This window comes from Stigmatopora argus, chromosome 11 (assembly GCF_051989625.1).
Source record: "Stigmatopora argus isolate UIUO_Sarg chromosome 11, RoL_Sarg_1.0, whole genome shotgun sequence".
Classification (NCBI taxonomy): domain Eukaryota; kingdom Metazoa; phylum Chordata; class Actinopteri; order Syngnathiformes; family Syngnathidae; genus Stigmatopora; species Stigmatopora argus.
In genome coordinates, this window is record NC_135397.1 from 2,470,956 (window position 1) to 2,487,161 (window position 16,206).

At 41.3% G+C, this 16,206-nt stretch overlaps 1 protein-coding gene across 4 annotated transcripts in view; it reads left to right on the forward strand.

Annotated features, from left to right (window-relative positions):
* Positions 1-4,057: 4,057 nt before the first annotated feature.
* The window catches only part of chrm3a (cholinergic receptor, muscarinic 3a), a 49,383-nt gene continuing 37,234 nt past the window's right edge, over positions 4,058-16,206 (forward strand). For all 4 annotated transcript variants that reach the window (XM_077612639.1, XM_077612640.1, XM_077612638.1 and 1 more), the window contains exons 1-4: positions 4,058-4,867; positions 4,954-5,038; positions 5,852-5,940; positions 6,032-6,257. The gene's annotated coding sequence lies outside the window, so the exon portion shown is untranslated. The remainder of the gene's footprint in view (positions 4,868-4,953; positions 5,039-5,851; positions 5,941-6,031; positions 6,258-16,206) is intronic.

Here is a 16,206-nt window from a genome sequence, read left to right on the forward strand (position 1 = left end):
TTTTTTTTCCAAGAATCTACGGCTCGCTTTAAACATAATGAGTTGGATAAACAAACAATTTCAAGAAAGTTTAACTCAATAAGATGAAAACTCGTCAATTAGCACCCCAATAAATAATAAATAGTGTTTTTCTGTCAAAGTTCTCATTTTGACTCGGGTTGAACTTTTTGTAGAGAATGTTTAGGTGTCCGTAATGGCTTCTGTATTTGACCTGGCATTTGTTTTGATTTGTTCCGTCTCTGCACGTCGTCTTAGGGGATTTCAGTCCAGGACCACTTTTCTTGTAATAAGAGGAAGCTGTTAAAATCTTAATACTTTTTGGGTCTGCACGTCTGCCAGCTTTTGAGACTCAAAAGCTATCTAAGCATGAAGAATTCATGAATGTGCCTCAGTTTGGGAGTCTATGAGCAAGCCCAGTGCTGTCAAGTGTCCTCCATATTTCTTTCAAATCATAGTATTTGACATGGCATCAGTCATAAAATAATAAATTTTAAAAAAAGAGCACTTGTGCACGAGAAAAGAAGACGTTTCAAGACTTTTTATTTTCTTACAGACAGAGTAGTAGAACAGGGATGATATTTATGTTACATTTACATGCATCTGTATTTACTGTGTTGGCAGGGGAGTTTGATGTTGAGGTGGGATGCATCAGGGGTCCGCCCCCAGCCTCTTTTGGTTTCCCACGGTGATGGATAGACTGACAGACGAAGTGAGACGGGAAGGATAATGGGATGTCTGCAGATGATATGCTACCAGGGAGATGGTAGATGAGAACTTGGAGAAGTGGAGGCGGAGCGAAAAGTCTCAGAGATGAAGAGGCCTCGGTTCTCCATAGCAGTGATCAGGTTAGAAATGAGACATCAAGAAGGACAGTCACGGTCAGGCGTTTTAGAGACGTGGTCTAAAATACCAAACCTGACCTGGGAGAAGCTAGATGGAAGTATTGAAGCGAACAAGAAAATGGGAGGATGGATATTCCTCTTCTTCCTCATCCAGACAAGTCAGGGGAGGAGGACCTCCTTCCTTAACTCTCTTGTGTTCCTCTTTTTTTTAAATTTTATTTATTTTTAAACATGTGAACATCTGGATGTCCGTGGTAGAGCTCAGCCAAGAATATGCTCCGAAGGCAATAAGGATGAAGGCCCCTCTTTTTCGACCTCGGCCATCACGCAGTACTTATAAGGCTTGAGAATTCAAATGACGCTCCATTCGTTCTTCCAGATTTGGTCCACTTTTGCTTTGTTACTGCGGCTGAGGTTTTCTCGTTGCTTTATCGCTTGCGGACACTCAGGCCCGCCAAATTAATTCCCACGTCTAACTTTCTTGGAATGACATTTTGGGGGTATAATTGACTAATCATTTGAACCAGTTGCTAGCATGCCAGATGAAAGGTGCCCTAGTTCGTGTTGCCATTTGGGGCCATGGAAGGGCTTTGGTTCTTCCGCTTTGTGTGTCTGTGTTTGATTGTGTTTGTTTGTGTGGTTTTTGTTGAAGTAATACATGGAGAAAATTCTGCGGATTTGTGTTCTTAATTGGTTTAGTTCGTTTTTTTTCTTGGCTTTGTGTTTTTGGACGACTTTTTTTGTTTCGATTTGTTTCTGTGTGTGTATGTTTTTGTGTGTGCACTGTTGTTGTGTTTTCTATGTTCCTTTCTGTTCTCTTATGTTTTAGTTTTTTTGGGGTGCGTTTTTAATTGTTGCGTTAATTGTTGTTTTTGTGTGTATTTGGGCGTACACGCAGGTAATGGCTGCCAAGAAGCAGGGTTTATTTTTGTGACCGTGAGGTTCATATCTGTCTTTTGTGGACCAAGAGAGTGGGCAGTTATTTTGTCTAAAAATGCACAAAGTGTACTTGTGTTGTTTATTAATTTGCTAATTACCCCGTGGTGATCATCTTCAAATTGCTGGCTAATCTGGCCTTTGTTCCGACATGCTGACTGGCGGCAGACGGTCAAGAAGCGCGGCCCTGGCGTTCCTCGCCGGGCTGGTGCAGCTGCTCCGATTTTTATCGGGTTTAATGAAGAGGAATTTGACATCTTGCGGAGCTTCTAAAGTGCTTCGATGGGATAGGCCCAGACGGAAATTGCATTTGGATGCCGAGAGATGTTTTAATGGGGTGAAGAGGCAAAGAGATAAGGCCCTTTTACCACGCATTATTTTATTCCTAACGGCAACATCAAAAATCAGTCCGTATTTGGCATTGTTCAAAAGCCAAATCAGATTTTCCCGGCAACAGAATTTCTTTTTACACTATTCCAATCTTCTATTTTGCAAAAGAAAGTGAAATGATATCCAATTTTCCCTGTACATTTTTTGATTTTTTTATCAAAGTGGCCCTCATAGAACAAGATTTGGACACCCTTTCTAGGCCCAGAGTTCAAACACCATGTTTTGACCAATGTTCTAAAATTCAGACTAATACGAACATGGCAAGTGAGAGGCTTAGGATTTTTTTTTATTTTCCACGTGAACACAAGGGATGAAGAGATGCCTATACAAGGCAAAAAAAAATGTTGCAAGCCGACTGAGAACAAAAGCGGAAGGTGATGGAACGAGAGCCAACGATAAGGATAATTCAACACATGATTTGGTATTCATTCACTTAACACATGCGTGAAGCGCTCAGATCAAATATAGGCGTGGGGGAAGCACCCCGGGAGTTACTGATTATTTTCCCGGAAACAAATTAATTGTGAGAGTAGAAAACGTGAGGAGTTCAGGGTTAAGTGCTTTTCATTGGGATGCTTCAGAAACTATGTTATGACTGACAATGGGGTTTTCTCTCCTCCCATCTGCATTTAGCTTGTTCTTCATTCTTGGGAATATAATCACTGGTTGAAATGGGCCTTAAGAGCAATAGTAAAGGTTATCTGTCATGGTTCATGTTGGGGTTTTTCCTCATTTGTGTCCTTGTGATTTCCAGTTGTTTATAGCTGTTTTGGCCTGCTAGTGTGTGCACCAATCGGCTTTCTCTTGTGTCACCCACATGTTCTTCAATGTCTTGTGTGTATTTAAGATCCCTATATTTGGTCATTCCTTGTTGCAATTTTTGTGTTTCTTTTCAAACCTTGTTTCTGCTTTTTTTTTTTTGTTACTCTAGGTCATAGGTGTTAAAGTGGCGGCCCGTGGGACAAATCTGGCCCACCGCATCATTTTGTTTGGCCCGAGAAAGTAAATGATGAGTGCCAACTTTCTGTTTTATGATGAAATTCAAATGGAGATTGTAGATTATTTACTGTGTTTCCTCGTTTTAAATGAATAATTGCAAAAATTTGTACTAATTTGAATGTCCAAAACTATCTATCGTTTAGCACGATCGAGAAAGCTGTCAATTTATTAATCGATTGATTTTGGCAGCCTAATTGGAAGACATAACGGCCCTCTGGATGTAATCAAAAATACCATGTGGCCCGCGACAAAAAATGAGTTTGACACCCCTACTCTAGGTTTTAGTTTACCTTTATATTTTTTGGAACTCCTGCCTCTTCTTTGGAAAAAGTAGAAAACCATACATTTTGGATTTTGGGGTAAATTTTCATATTGTAGGAGATTTGTAATCATCATAGTCCTTAATTTACCTGAGAATCTTATCTGGAGGAATTCATTGATCAAAGATGGGAATCAAACCCAGCAACCCAACTAAAAGGCAACCACGCGCTCACCACGCGTACCTACGATTACACCATAATCCTATTAAATAAACATGACAAAATCTTTTTCGCGCAGGTATGGAGCAGACTGGAACTTATTCCCAAGTTTTCCACTTCCTCTCCGAGTTATCTGATGTGGTGTTGACACTCTCGAGATTGAGGACTGCAGCGAGGGCCGCAAAGGAGAAGGGCCGGCGTCCGTGCGAGGGTAAACTGGCTTATCGCTGTGTTCACGCCGCTCTCGCTGGAGTCAGAGTGTGTGAAATTGCAGGAAAGTCAACGTGGACGGACGGAGAGAGAAGGTGAGGGAGTCTGTTTATATAAAGCTGCTGAGTTTGTCTCGATTGGACTGTGTCCACCTCCCCCGACACACCCCGACACTCATCCGTCTCGAAAACTACTGTTGACTTGAGTGTGTTCTTGTGCCCATATTTTCTTTTTCTGTCAAATTCACGCCGAGACATTAATGCTGTTGTTGTTTTTTTAGGCAATTTCAAGTCTTGATTCAAGCTCAACCCCAGATTTGGATTGGATTGGATAACTTTATTCATCCCGTATTTGGGAAATACCATTGTGACAGTAGCAAGAAGGGGGGAATGCAGATACAGAAAAAAACATAGTTACAAGCTAGACAGTACAGTCTCAAAGGCAGCAGAACAACAAAGCAAAAGCACAAAGTACAAAGCAAAGAAAAGTAAATGGGATCATTAAGAATCACCGAATCAAATCATTAAGACAGAAAAGCATCAAAAACACAAAACGAGCAAGAGTGGACGGAGCTACCGCCACCGGCTGCCACTTGAACGGCGCCATCTTGGTTGCGGTAGCAAAAACGGATACAGACTCAAGAAAAAGACGTTGTAAAGTTGGATAAAACTGGAACCACACACAGGAAGTCTTCCACAAGATGGGGAACTTCTGCAGACTGGGACCGAGTTAGAGAATATGCAGAGTCACTCTTCCAAGCTTATCCACACAATTCCTCAGTAGTCTGGAGCTGAAGACAACAGTAGTAGAGCAGAAGCCCTCGACTCCGTTTCCGGTCTGGTAAGCGCTGATCCTAGAACCTAAAGACTCCATGCAGACCTGTTGCCAGCACATTTTCTACTACTTTTGTCCTGAACGCCATGGACGTGGACAGCATGGACTAACCAGACCGGCGTCTGTTTGACCTCTTTCTCACCCAGCAGGCGCCGTCTTATGCAATCCCATAAACACGTATGTCCGAGAAACACGCGGCCATAACGGAGCGTGAGAGTGATGTCCCATTCATGCGTGCCTGTGACAAGTCTGTGTGTTTTCAGGGGAATTGCGTGTGCCAGAGGAAAGTGTGCAGTGAGGCTGAACAGGAAGCTGCGAGTCTCCATTCCGCAAGTCCCCGCGCGAGAAGTAACTGTAATTGGCTTATACGCATTCTTGCTAGGATTAGCCATCATGTCGTATTTGTTGAGGAGAAATATGCTCAAACACACAAATTACAGAGCCTGTCAAAACACTTTGCTAACACAAAACATTATTTATTTATTTGTTTTTTCTGAAAACACTTGTTAATTTTGATGGCTGTGAGCAATTAGGGGTTGGAGTTATCAATTTTTGATTGTGTATAATTCCATTTAGAATATTTGGTCAGAAAATGATTGGTCTCCCTTCATAGATAACTTTCATCAGTCCTCCCAGTTCAATTTTATAGGATGTATTTATAGTTGTTAATGGCTGTGAATGGATTAAAATAGTGGCAGGATTACGCATTTTGACTATGCTTACAGTTTACAAAGCTTTGAATTTTACATGTCACAAATATGATAGGTGGTTTATAGATAATAGACTAATCATATTAGTATATTTCAGTCATGATTTGCATGAAAAATACTTGTAAGCCATAATTTTGAAATATAAAAAACAGTTGGTAACTGATGTTTTGTTTTGAAATGACAAATTCATCAATTAATTAGCATCTTTAAAAAATTTATGGGACTTTGATTTTACCACATCTTATTTTAGGTTATAAATTCAATGGATCAAAATTTTTAAAATTAAAAAACCAAAACCAACTATGAAGTACATTAGCCAGCGATACGTAGATCGGGCAAAAATCAATGGCTATTTGTGAAAAAGTTATGAGATCAAATGAGGTGAATAGTCCTCCCTTATTTCCTGACACTCACATAACAACACACACCCATCTCTTACTTTCCCCTAAAGGACGTTTGGAGGCTCGCCTTTTGAAAACCATGTCGACGGAGCGCCACGGACGGACGGGACTATTTATCAAGCGGAGGAGTCACCTGCCGGTACGTCACCGTCTCGCCGTCCAATGCCGACGCGCCCTCTCGGCGTGCGTCTTTTGAAGCCCTCCCGTCTCCCCGTCTCTCCTCTCCGCAGGGTAGGCAGGCGCGCGCTCCTCCTCGCCGCCCGCCTCCAAACGCGCGGCCGACGGATTCGGCAGAAGGCGTCCTGCCTCCTGCCTGCCTCCCTTCCTCCCTTCCTCCCTCCCTCCTTCCTCATCCTCATCGGTATCGGAAGCGGACTTGGACTGCAGCTCCCTTTCTTTTTGGATTGTCCTCCCGCTCCTCATCCATTTTGTGCGGGTCACCCCACGCTCTGCAAGGTAAGTGGATGGAAAAAGTTGGGTAATGTGCAATGAAGTTGCAAAGATAATGCTCGATGCTGATTGGTATTATTATTATTATTTTTTATGTTGGGGGGGGGGTCCAAGTTTGGCAAACAAATATTGTCAAACTTGACCTATAGGGTTTATTATGATTTATTGCAATCGCAAATGGTCCTATTAGGAAAATGGTTATACATTATTTGCTTATTTTATTTGGGTGTATAAATGCGAAGGTCACTTCCTTTCCTCATAATGTGTAATTTGTTATTGATACCTTTTAGCCAAAAAAAATCTGAAATGAGTGTGAATGGTCGTTTGTCTCTCGTTGTCCTGCGATTGGCTGGCAATCAATTCGATGTGTTCCCCGCCTACTGCCCATAGTTGGCTGGAATAGGCTCCAGCACCCCCGCTAGCCTTGTGAGGATTAGTATGGCTAATGAATGAATGAATAAAACCGAGCTGAATGATAATCCTGGTCTACAGTTGGCTGCCAACTAGTTCAGGGTGAATACCTCCTATCTCCCTCCCATACTTAACTGGGATTGGCTCCAGCACCCCCCAAGCTCTTGTGACAATAAGTGATATGGAAAAGGAATGACTGAAAATGAAGGAAAATGCAGTGTTTGATCGACTTGTTAAATACAAAGAACGTACTGCACTGAATTATAGAAATATGTTTAACCAAGTTTGAACATTTAATTCAGTGATCTTATTTTAAAAAATGGCCATAAAACAAAAAGGGTCTGCTGTTGTGTTGGTAGAACTATATAAATATGTGTGTGTAAGTGTGGGAAATGATGTGTGTGTGTTGCTGTGGTCTTTTGGATGCAATGCGGGAATGTGTTTATTTGGACTTTGGCGCTAGAGACTATGCTACAAAAGACGAGAAGACAAACAGGGTGTTCCGGGCTTGATAGATGCTTCTAATGTTGCGCTTTCCTACTCCTCTGTATTGATCTTCATTATGACTTTACCCTCCGATTGCAGCCTCTTAGTAAGCGAGAGTGAGAGCAGAATGTTTCCTGACTTACGCACGCCACTAGTCAAATGTCACCAAAGTGCATACACGCTACCAAAATAGTGATCTGGATGCTATCGATTTAGTCACAAAATGTATTTTCCCCTGTTGTTGTCTGGCAACATTTGGATGTCGAGGTTTAATTGCACGTTCTGCCATCTAGTGGAAGACCATTTTGTCCATTGTTGTACAGTTTGTCACTTGGCATTAATGAAAATAGATTGAAACAGCACTGACTTCCCTCCTTGCTGCCACATGCAAATTACATTGTCGTGGTAATATATGGAAGCTTTTAATGGTTAATTGTGGTTGCAACAAGCTGAGGTAGGATTTGCAGGGATTTAACTTATATATATATATATATATATATTCACAATCCAGTGGCTTTAACTATTCCTTCTTGAAATGAAAAACACCTATTTGGCCCTTAATGCACAAAAACCATTCAATTTCAGTTTTGGGGTGCCGGAGTCTCTCAGTTGACTAAACCGGTCGCCAAATATCACTTGAAATTGGGCTCCAATTTTGTCGACAGAACAAATTAAACTCATCCTTTTAGGCATGATACTTTGCCCGCTTCGTCACGGAACAATTTTTAATTGTATTCAAATGAAGTGCCGATACATTTAGTGTGATAATGACCCGCAGGTGAAATTCCCTGCTGATTTAACACTGGCAAATTGCTAGACCAAAAGCTAATTACGGGCGATAGATTTTTGGGGGCTGCGATGATTGGACGACAGTTTGGCTGTGTTGGCAGGGGGGTTTTAACTTTCAGCTTGCGTCCGTCCGTGCGAGGCAAACAACAAGATCACAATACGTATCCCCCCCTCTCCTCCAGCCATCAAGGCCACCCGGGCACGGCCTGGCACCACCAGAGCACTTTCCCCGTCTAGAGCCGCAGGAGCCACTGATTGCTATTTTACAGGAGTCAGCTGGTCAAACAGACGGGCTGACATCCCCCATTGGGTTTCATTAGAGCTCGTCTTGATGTTAAAGCCCGCGTAATCCACTTTCACAGCCTCGCAGACCGCGATGGAGCGAGCTGCTCCGGCTATCTTTAGACGGCGCGCAAGCACAGGCCTATGGCTTCCATAATTAAAACAATAGCCGAAACCAATGTTGCCGTCCTTTAAATGTCGGATGATCTACGCTAATGAGGGTTTTTAGTTCAGGCTGAGCCGGGACGCTCAATTTTTGTTGGTTTTCTGGAGCAGAAATGGGACAAAAATAGTTGTTACAAATGATCCCCAACATAGGATCTTGTGTACTAAGTATTAGCAATTTGCGTTGAGCACTTGTATTTTATTTTTGTATAAGATAAGCACTCGCTCTTACTTTGAATTTTTGATACTATAATGTTGTATGCGGATTAGAGTTGTCCCGATTGCATTTTTTTTTTAACATGCAAGTTGAATCCGAGTCACCTGATTTTGTCAATCTGCTGATACCCCTGAAAAATTCCCTCCTTCCCCCAATTTGAACAAAACTATCCAAACATTAAAGCCATTTTAAGACGATTATTGGCAAAAACACATTTATTGCAAATCATTTGTGCAGCATAAAATAAGTTTAGGGTTTATTCCCATGTGGTGGCGGTGTGATTGTAAGTGGGAATAGTTGCCTGTCTCTTTATGTGTGACCTAAGACTGACTGGCGACCATCGAGGGTGTAGTCTGCCTTTCGCCCAGTCATTTGACAGTACCAGACGTCCAATTCGCTTCCACTGGGAGGGTTGGATGAATATTGATACTTTGTTGGACGACAAGATGGTAATGGACACCAGCAATAAAATGTCCAGTTAGTGTACATTTGAAGGCCATTTATTTTGTTACTGCACAGATGGTGTATTAGATCATTTGTAATACAAACATCCTTTTATCGACATCATCATTTCTAACTGTCGTCACGAGGCTAAGTATATAACCGACACCATTTTGCAAACTAATGATGCGAAGCACTCTGATACTGGACATGGCCAACCTTTATCTAGCCGTCCAAGCACAGCGGCAATAAGGCGATCGCTATAGAACTGTTAGCAGCGCCGCTTTGTGTTTGTCTTAGTATATTGTGTATGTTCAGCACACAGTAGTGCATGCACTGTACATCAGATTAAACCGCTGTGTGTGTGTGTGTGTGTGTGTGTGTGTGTGTGTGTGTGTGTGTTCTGGTGCAAAGATCAGGGCTTGGCAAAGTACAATAGATGGTGATTTATGAAGTCATAGGAACCTGCAATAGGTTTTTTGGACTGTCTAGTCATTCATCAAAAGCATTTTGAAGTGAGATTTTAGTTCATATCGCTATGGAAAGACCAAAAAGATCCTCCACTGATATTAACATTGTTCTTTGACAGCGAAATGGTGCAAAAACAGTATTTCTATGTGGCTTTGGTCTTAGAATAAAATGGGCGACCAGGTGATTTTTCTTCAGGAAATAACAGAGATTATTATTTTTCAGATGATAGTCCAATTTACGAATTTATGCAAATGAGGGGTTCAATACTTGGAATTTAAGTCTGGTTTACCTGGCTTGACTTGCTTTATTCAAATATTCCGTTTTTTTTTTTTTTTTTTCAAATGTTTTTTTACGTTAAAAAAAATAACAGGGAATTTTTCTGTTTGCTTTAGTGGCCCCCACAATGTGATGTGGCGGGCCGGATCAGGCCCCCCGACCACACTTTGACACCTGCGCTTACTTACACTTGCGGTGTCAAAAGCAATCTGTTGTTTTTTTCGGCTTTTTGATGTGGACAGTTTCAATACGCACAATTTTTCATGCATATGGAGATATTCAATTTGCAGATTGGACTCAGATTGCCACAAAACTTGTGTTTGTGTGGACTTGGCGTGTGACAAAAACAACATGCAAATGAATCCAAGGTTGCATATTTGATCGTTTGGAAAGCCTGCAGGGCCGCCACTCGCCCGGCAATTTCCATACAAAGGCTCGCCGCGTGCACGACAAAGCTTCAAATAGTTGGTCTTTGAACGCCGCTGTCTTTCTCCGCTGTCGTCTTTCCCCTCCGCTCGCTCCGTCTGTAAATCTCCACGGGAATTCTGATTCATGTCTCCTAGGCGGGCTTTCTCTCTCATATGAGTTCTGTCTGCGCCTCGTGAATCAATCCATAAGAAATAAGCCTCATTTTGTAAATAACAAATGTTCTCAGACTCTGCCAGAAAGGGATGGATTAAGCGATGATGACCCACCGGCCGTTGTCAATAATCCAATAGTTGACTTTATGCTCATTTTGCCATGTTTTTCATGATTCAATAAGGCAGTAGACCACATCAGCCATTGATTTGGAAATGAAAATCCTTTTATTTCTCATTACTTTACTCTTACTGCTGTATAAATATTTATGAAATTAGCCATCCATTTCATGCGTTAGTTTGTTTATTTCAAATAGTGCTATTTGTTTTTGTAAATCATTCCAATTCCAAAATAGAAACGGCTAAAATCGTAGATTAGGCCTTTATGCATTCTTTTCACAAATCTTTTTTATTGTCGTAATTTTTATGGCGTGCTTTACAACGACAGGCTGTTCGATGATTTTCATCATAATTGGGATTTTTGGATTTACTGGAAATGCAGTTTGTGGTCTACATGCATCATGGTGAACATTTGCTTGAACTTGAAATAAGGGGGCGTGGCCAAGTCCTTCTGTTTGTACGTTTCGTGGTTAAACTGATGGCTAGAAGTGCATCTGCGATTGCTTTTCTTTAAGGAGAGGAGAGGCTCTAACATTTTACTTTCTTTCTATGTTACGGTAAATTGCGTTTGATAAGATAGCTCTTAGAGTTTTTTGAGAGTTTTGCTTCATTTCATGTTTGTGCCCTGGGGGATATTTACACCTGTATTTGGCTTCATTTTTTAAAAAGTTGACGGTTCTGGGCCACTGGGGCTATGGCGCAATTCATCATGTGGGGGAAAGCGATGGCACCGTGGCAGAATAAGCCACATGTACTACGCATCCTTTAAATATTAGCGTATGTACAGTTGCTCCACTGTATTAAACGTGCCTTGACTGTGTGATATGATTACTATAAATTGGGTTACAACATATAAGGTTCACATTTAGGGTGTTCCAAGTCAGCTAAATGGGAAAAATTGATTTGTTGTTCAATTAAATTGGATAAAAGCACGACCGCTGAATTAACCAAACTTGTCAGTGAAGATGCTACTCTAGTCTTTGTCTCCTGACGAATGACCGTTTGGACAAAACGCCAGCGTGTGGATTTGAAACGTTGACGTGATGACTGCGTTAGCAAGCATTGAGATGTGTTTTCCACGCCGGGCCGCCGCCCGTTGTGTGCGTGCTAAGATTCTGTGCCGAGCTGCCGGGCGACACAGCTGCTTGGCTTTAGGCGACGACAAAGAGTGAGTGATGGCTCCGCCAATCCTGCACCTGCGTTTCATTACGGCTTGCGTGACTGACATAAAACTTTACCTGAACGGTCAGTCAAAGAAACAAAAAAACTCGCAATAGAGCCCTACTCAGCTAAATCCCATTTGTAAACGAGTGTAGCCGTCATGAATCCGTTTGTCTCTTTCCGTGACGTTGATGGACGTGTTGATGTCGTCGTATAACTTGTCGCGGCCACATTGAGGGGAACGGCGAATACCTCGAGGCTAGGACTCTATGGTAGGAAAATAAACGAGTGCAACAAACGAAATGAAACCTCATCTGACATATGCACCAAAGTGTGTGTCATGGCGACTTCGATTACTTTTAAGAGAAGCTCTTCACTCCACAATGATGAATCCTTCACGGTTGAATAGAGATGCTCAAAAGAATCAGCCATGCTTATTTCCACTCCTATATTTGAATTTTGTAATGAAAGACGAGTGTTTTTAAGGCATTTAGAGAAGCTCATCTTCTGTTATTTTTAGTGCAAGGTAATCTCGCGGCCAATGAGATCGCAAGAATGTGAAAAGCTACGGAGATGATTTGGAATTTGATGAACATCAACACGTTTTGCCAATTTACAGAATTTATTTAATGATGAACAGCAAAAAATAGCAACCGTAGAACTGGATGTGTTGAAGTTAGTAAAATTAATGGTATCCCTATTCTGGATAAGCGACTCTCCTGCGATTGGCTGGCACGCATTTCTGGGTATACCCGTTCTACATCCCATAGTTAGCTGCAGTTTGGCTCCAGAACCCTCGCAACCCCACTGAGATTAATGAGAAACCAAAATCAGTTCTTACATCAGCATTTATGACGAGTGCTGTTTTTTTTAAGCATTCCATTTCTTAAGTGGTGACGGAAATTACATTGGGGAAGAAACTGCTGAAAACGATGCACCGTAATGACTTTTCCCATGAACGCACCTCCGTTCCGGAAATGTCGTCCCATTGAAGTCGATTGCGGGGAAACCCTGAAACGCTTCTTCAGCGATCCATTCTGAAATTGCATGTAAAAGCAGATGACATAAATCTGTTTTCAATCAAACCGGAAAGGTTGGATGTGCAGAAATTATTTTCTAGGAGAGAAAGGAACAGACGAGATGGTTTTGGTGGCCAAGTTGACTAGACAAAGTCTTGGCGTGCTGCCATACTGAAGTTTTTTTGTTATTTTTTTGGCAGGCAAAAGAGAAGGTGTTTATTGGCTCACTTACATACTGTCTTTTCTCTGAAATGTTACCACAACCCAAGTAAGACATATTTATTGCAAGACACCGGAGCTTTGTTCATCAATATTTCAGTCTGCCAAGTAATGTAAATACGAAAATACAATGGCAGCAAGCCGATTTATAAAGCCTGACTTAGACTAACAGCTAGCTTTCCGTTTGAAGTCGGAATCAGCGATCAGTTCCACCGCGTTTTCCGAGCAAAAAATAGAGTCTAGATCAGGGGTCGGAAACCTTTTTGACAAAGAGAGCCACAAACAATTGATATTTTCCAATGTTATTCCTTGGGAGCCATACTACGAATTTAAAAGTCAAAATACATACACGTAAACAAGTGCCTTTTCAATTTTTTTTTGTAATTTCACCACTTTTAAAGTGGAAAAAAACTGAATACTTTTTAAAAGATTCTTATGCTGTTGCTAATCAATGAGAGGATGCATTCCAGAAGAGTCTACTGCAAAAGAAAATGAAGATTAAAGCAGTTCTAGATGTAATATCTCAGTTCTGTCACCAGCAATTTCCATATTTTAGCTCAGAAGTTAGCAAAGAGTCAGATTCACCCATCAAAAGAGCCACATGTGGCTCCTGAGCCATAGGTTCCCTACCCCTGGTCTAGATAGATGTACAATGAACAGACTAAATGACAAAAGCTAGCCTTGCCGCTGTCAACCATTGCAAAGCCAAAAAAATACAATGGTAAAATCATAATGTATTTTTTGAAATTATTATTACGATCTCTAAAGTAAGGCTACATTTACACGAGTAGGATTTTGCATAGCGTGTTGCTGTCACGACCATTTATCTAAAGAAATGGACACGGAAAAGCAAAAGTGTAACTTTTAAAGGACAGTTTTTTTGGCGTTTTTACTCCTTCACCCCACAAAATCCAACTACATCTCATAAAGACCGATTTATCTTCCATATAAACACATTTAATATACTAATAGTTGTCAGTAGACTTAGAAACCCACCAAGAAAAAGCAACGAGTGTAACTTTTGCATTGTCAATTTCCCCCAATATTAACCAAAATACAGTGGGAGCCTTTTTTTGCAGTTTGTTATTTTAACTCCTTAACGTGACCCAATAAGCCCCTTAAACCCTCAAAGAGTGGAAAAGGAGATGAGATCAGATTAGTTGGGAGTTTGTTTTTATCATTTTTACTCCTTAATCCCATCCTATCCCAGTTCTGCATTTAATCCCGCTGAGAATGATTGGGAAAGTCAGTCATTATCATGTGAAGTTGACTTTGTTGTGTGCGTTATGAGCACATAAGGTGACCTCATGAGTCAATAAACAGATCCACTTCACTGTCAGCCATTTTTAAAGAATTCTTATTTGCCTGCTGGCTCTTTTAATAGAGGTGGATTTGAGAGCTTGTGCTACCATAGATCATAATCAGGATGTGGCAGAGGTTATTTACACTGTCCACAAGCCAATGTTTGACTTCCTTTTTAATTCCCGCCCAGCTACTTATCCGATTCTTCATTCAGATCCTCTCATTGGGCGTTGATGGGAATTGCTTGACGCGCATTTTGCTATTAAGAATTCATTTTTTTCTCCATTTACTTCTGTTTCTTTATGGAATAACCCATTTTTAATGCCTTTTTTCTTAAGAAAGACATTCTTGTAGGAACCTGAGATTACGGAATGCTGAGCGTGTTTTGCATATTGATGTTGAAAAGGCTTCTGAACTGATGAAATTTTTGCCAAAGGAATTATCCATCAAATAGTACGATATTATTTTAATTGGCAACGTTGCGCCGCTTAAAAAAAAACAGACTTTGCCGACACACTCTTTTAAAGTGTTTGAACATTTGTCCCATTGCCCGACTTGTTCAAACACCTTTTGAAAGACGAAGCCTGCAGGGAGCGAATGTGTTCTTATCGACTTATTCCGTCAGAACAAAGTGTGTGGACGGACGTTTCAGGCGCAGCTGTTTGTTTGGAGTCCCTTGACCTCAAACAGGAAATGCTCTCTTAGGGATCGTCATACCTCCAAATCGCCTCGACCAGTAGCCTTCATTTTTATTCCCTTTTGTTATTTTCCCAGTCAAGTGACACCCCATCTCCATCTGAGTTGAGCGTAAACAGTCCCACGTTCGGTTACGTAACTTTGTTATCCTAGCGTCCCCATTTTAGCGGTTTACAATTCAAATCCTAATATAATCACGCTTTGTGCGAGCCGGTGCTCGTTTGTACCTCGTTTGTTATAGAATAAAATGAGACAAAGAAGCAATTGTCGTGTAACCCACGGGAGCCCAAATGTCCTTTGATTTAAGCGTAGTGTTACTTCGGCATTCTTTGGAGGTCTGCATGTCTTACTTGCTCGTAATTCAGAGGGCTGGAATATCTTTGCAAATTCCCCAGCGCACTGGTGGGCTCTTGTTCTTGTTCTTCCATTCGCCTTCGACGCCAACGCTGGTCGTGCTTGTCTTGTTTTCTCTCTAATTGATGGAGTGCGACACTCACGCTCATTTCAACTTGATTAGCTTTCAATCCCCGTCAGGAAAAAAAAATGTGGAGGCCGGGCAGGCGCGTTTGCGTTTCCTGCAAACATTTGTCGCCGAACCCCGGCGACGTGACGCTAAAGGCTGGCCTGGTCCAAACAGCCGGCCGGTTGCATTGATCTGTTCTCCCTCCTCATCAGTCAGACGAACACCGGGGTCCATATTGCCTGGAGACAAACTAACTTGGCTGTTTTGTGAAGTCGCACAAATTCCAGACAACCGTCGTGGTGAAGTGAGTTCAGGATTACAATTAAGGCTGCGTTTATTGATGAAATAATCGATGGATAACCGCTATTTAATGCCTTGCTGAATAACTTTAGGAGATGTAAACAAAGTGTAAAGTGCTTGCAATAACATTTAATTTGGCTTTTGAAATACCGTAGTATATCTTCAAACTCTACAAACAAAAACTTGTTTGTCTTATTTGTTTGTTTATATTTAATACGGCAACCAATATTGTGTAGCAGAACAAAGAAACATTTATCTGAAATTTACTTGATTGCATTGACCGAATTCTACTCTTTATAATGTATAATAATATTCATTTATTTTCCGAACCGCTTATCCTCACAAGGGTCACCAATCTAGCTAACGATGGGCACCCAGGCGGGTACCACCCTGAATTAGTGGACAGCCATGGCACAGAGAGACAAACAACCAAAAAAGGACCACCACGTCAACTATTATTTATTTATTTCAACATTTTCTAATTCCAGTGTTTTATTCCACAATGGATGTATGTAGGTGGCAAATTAGTTAAGACTGTATCCAGGCTATGATTTAACAA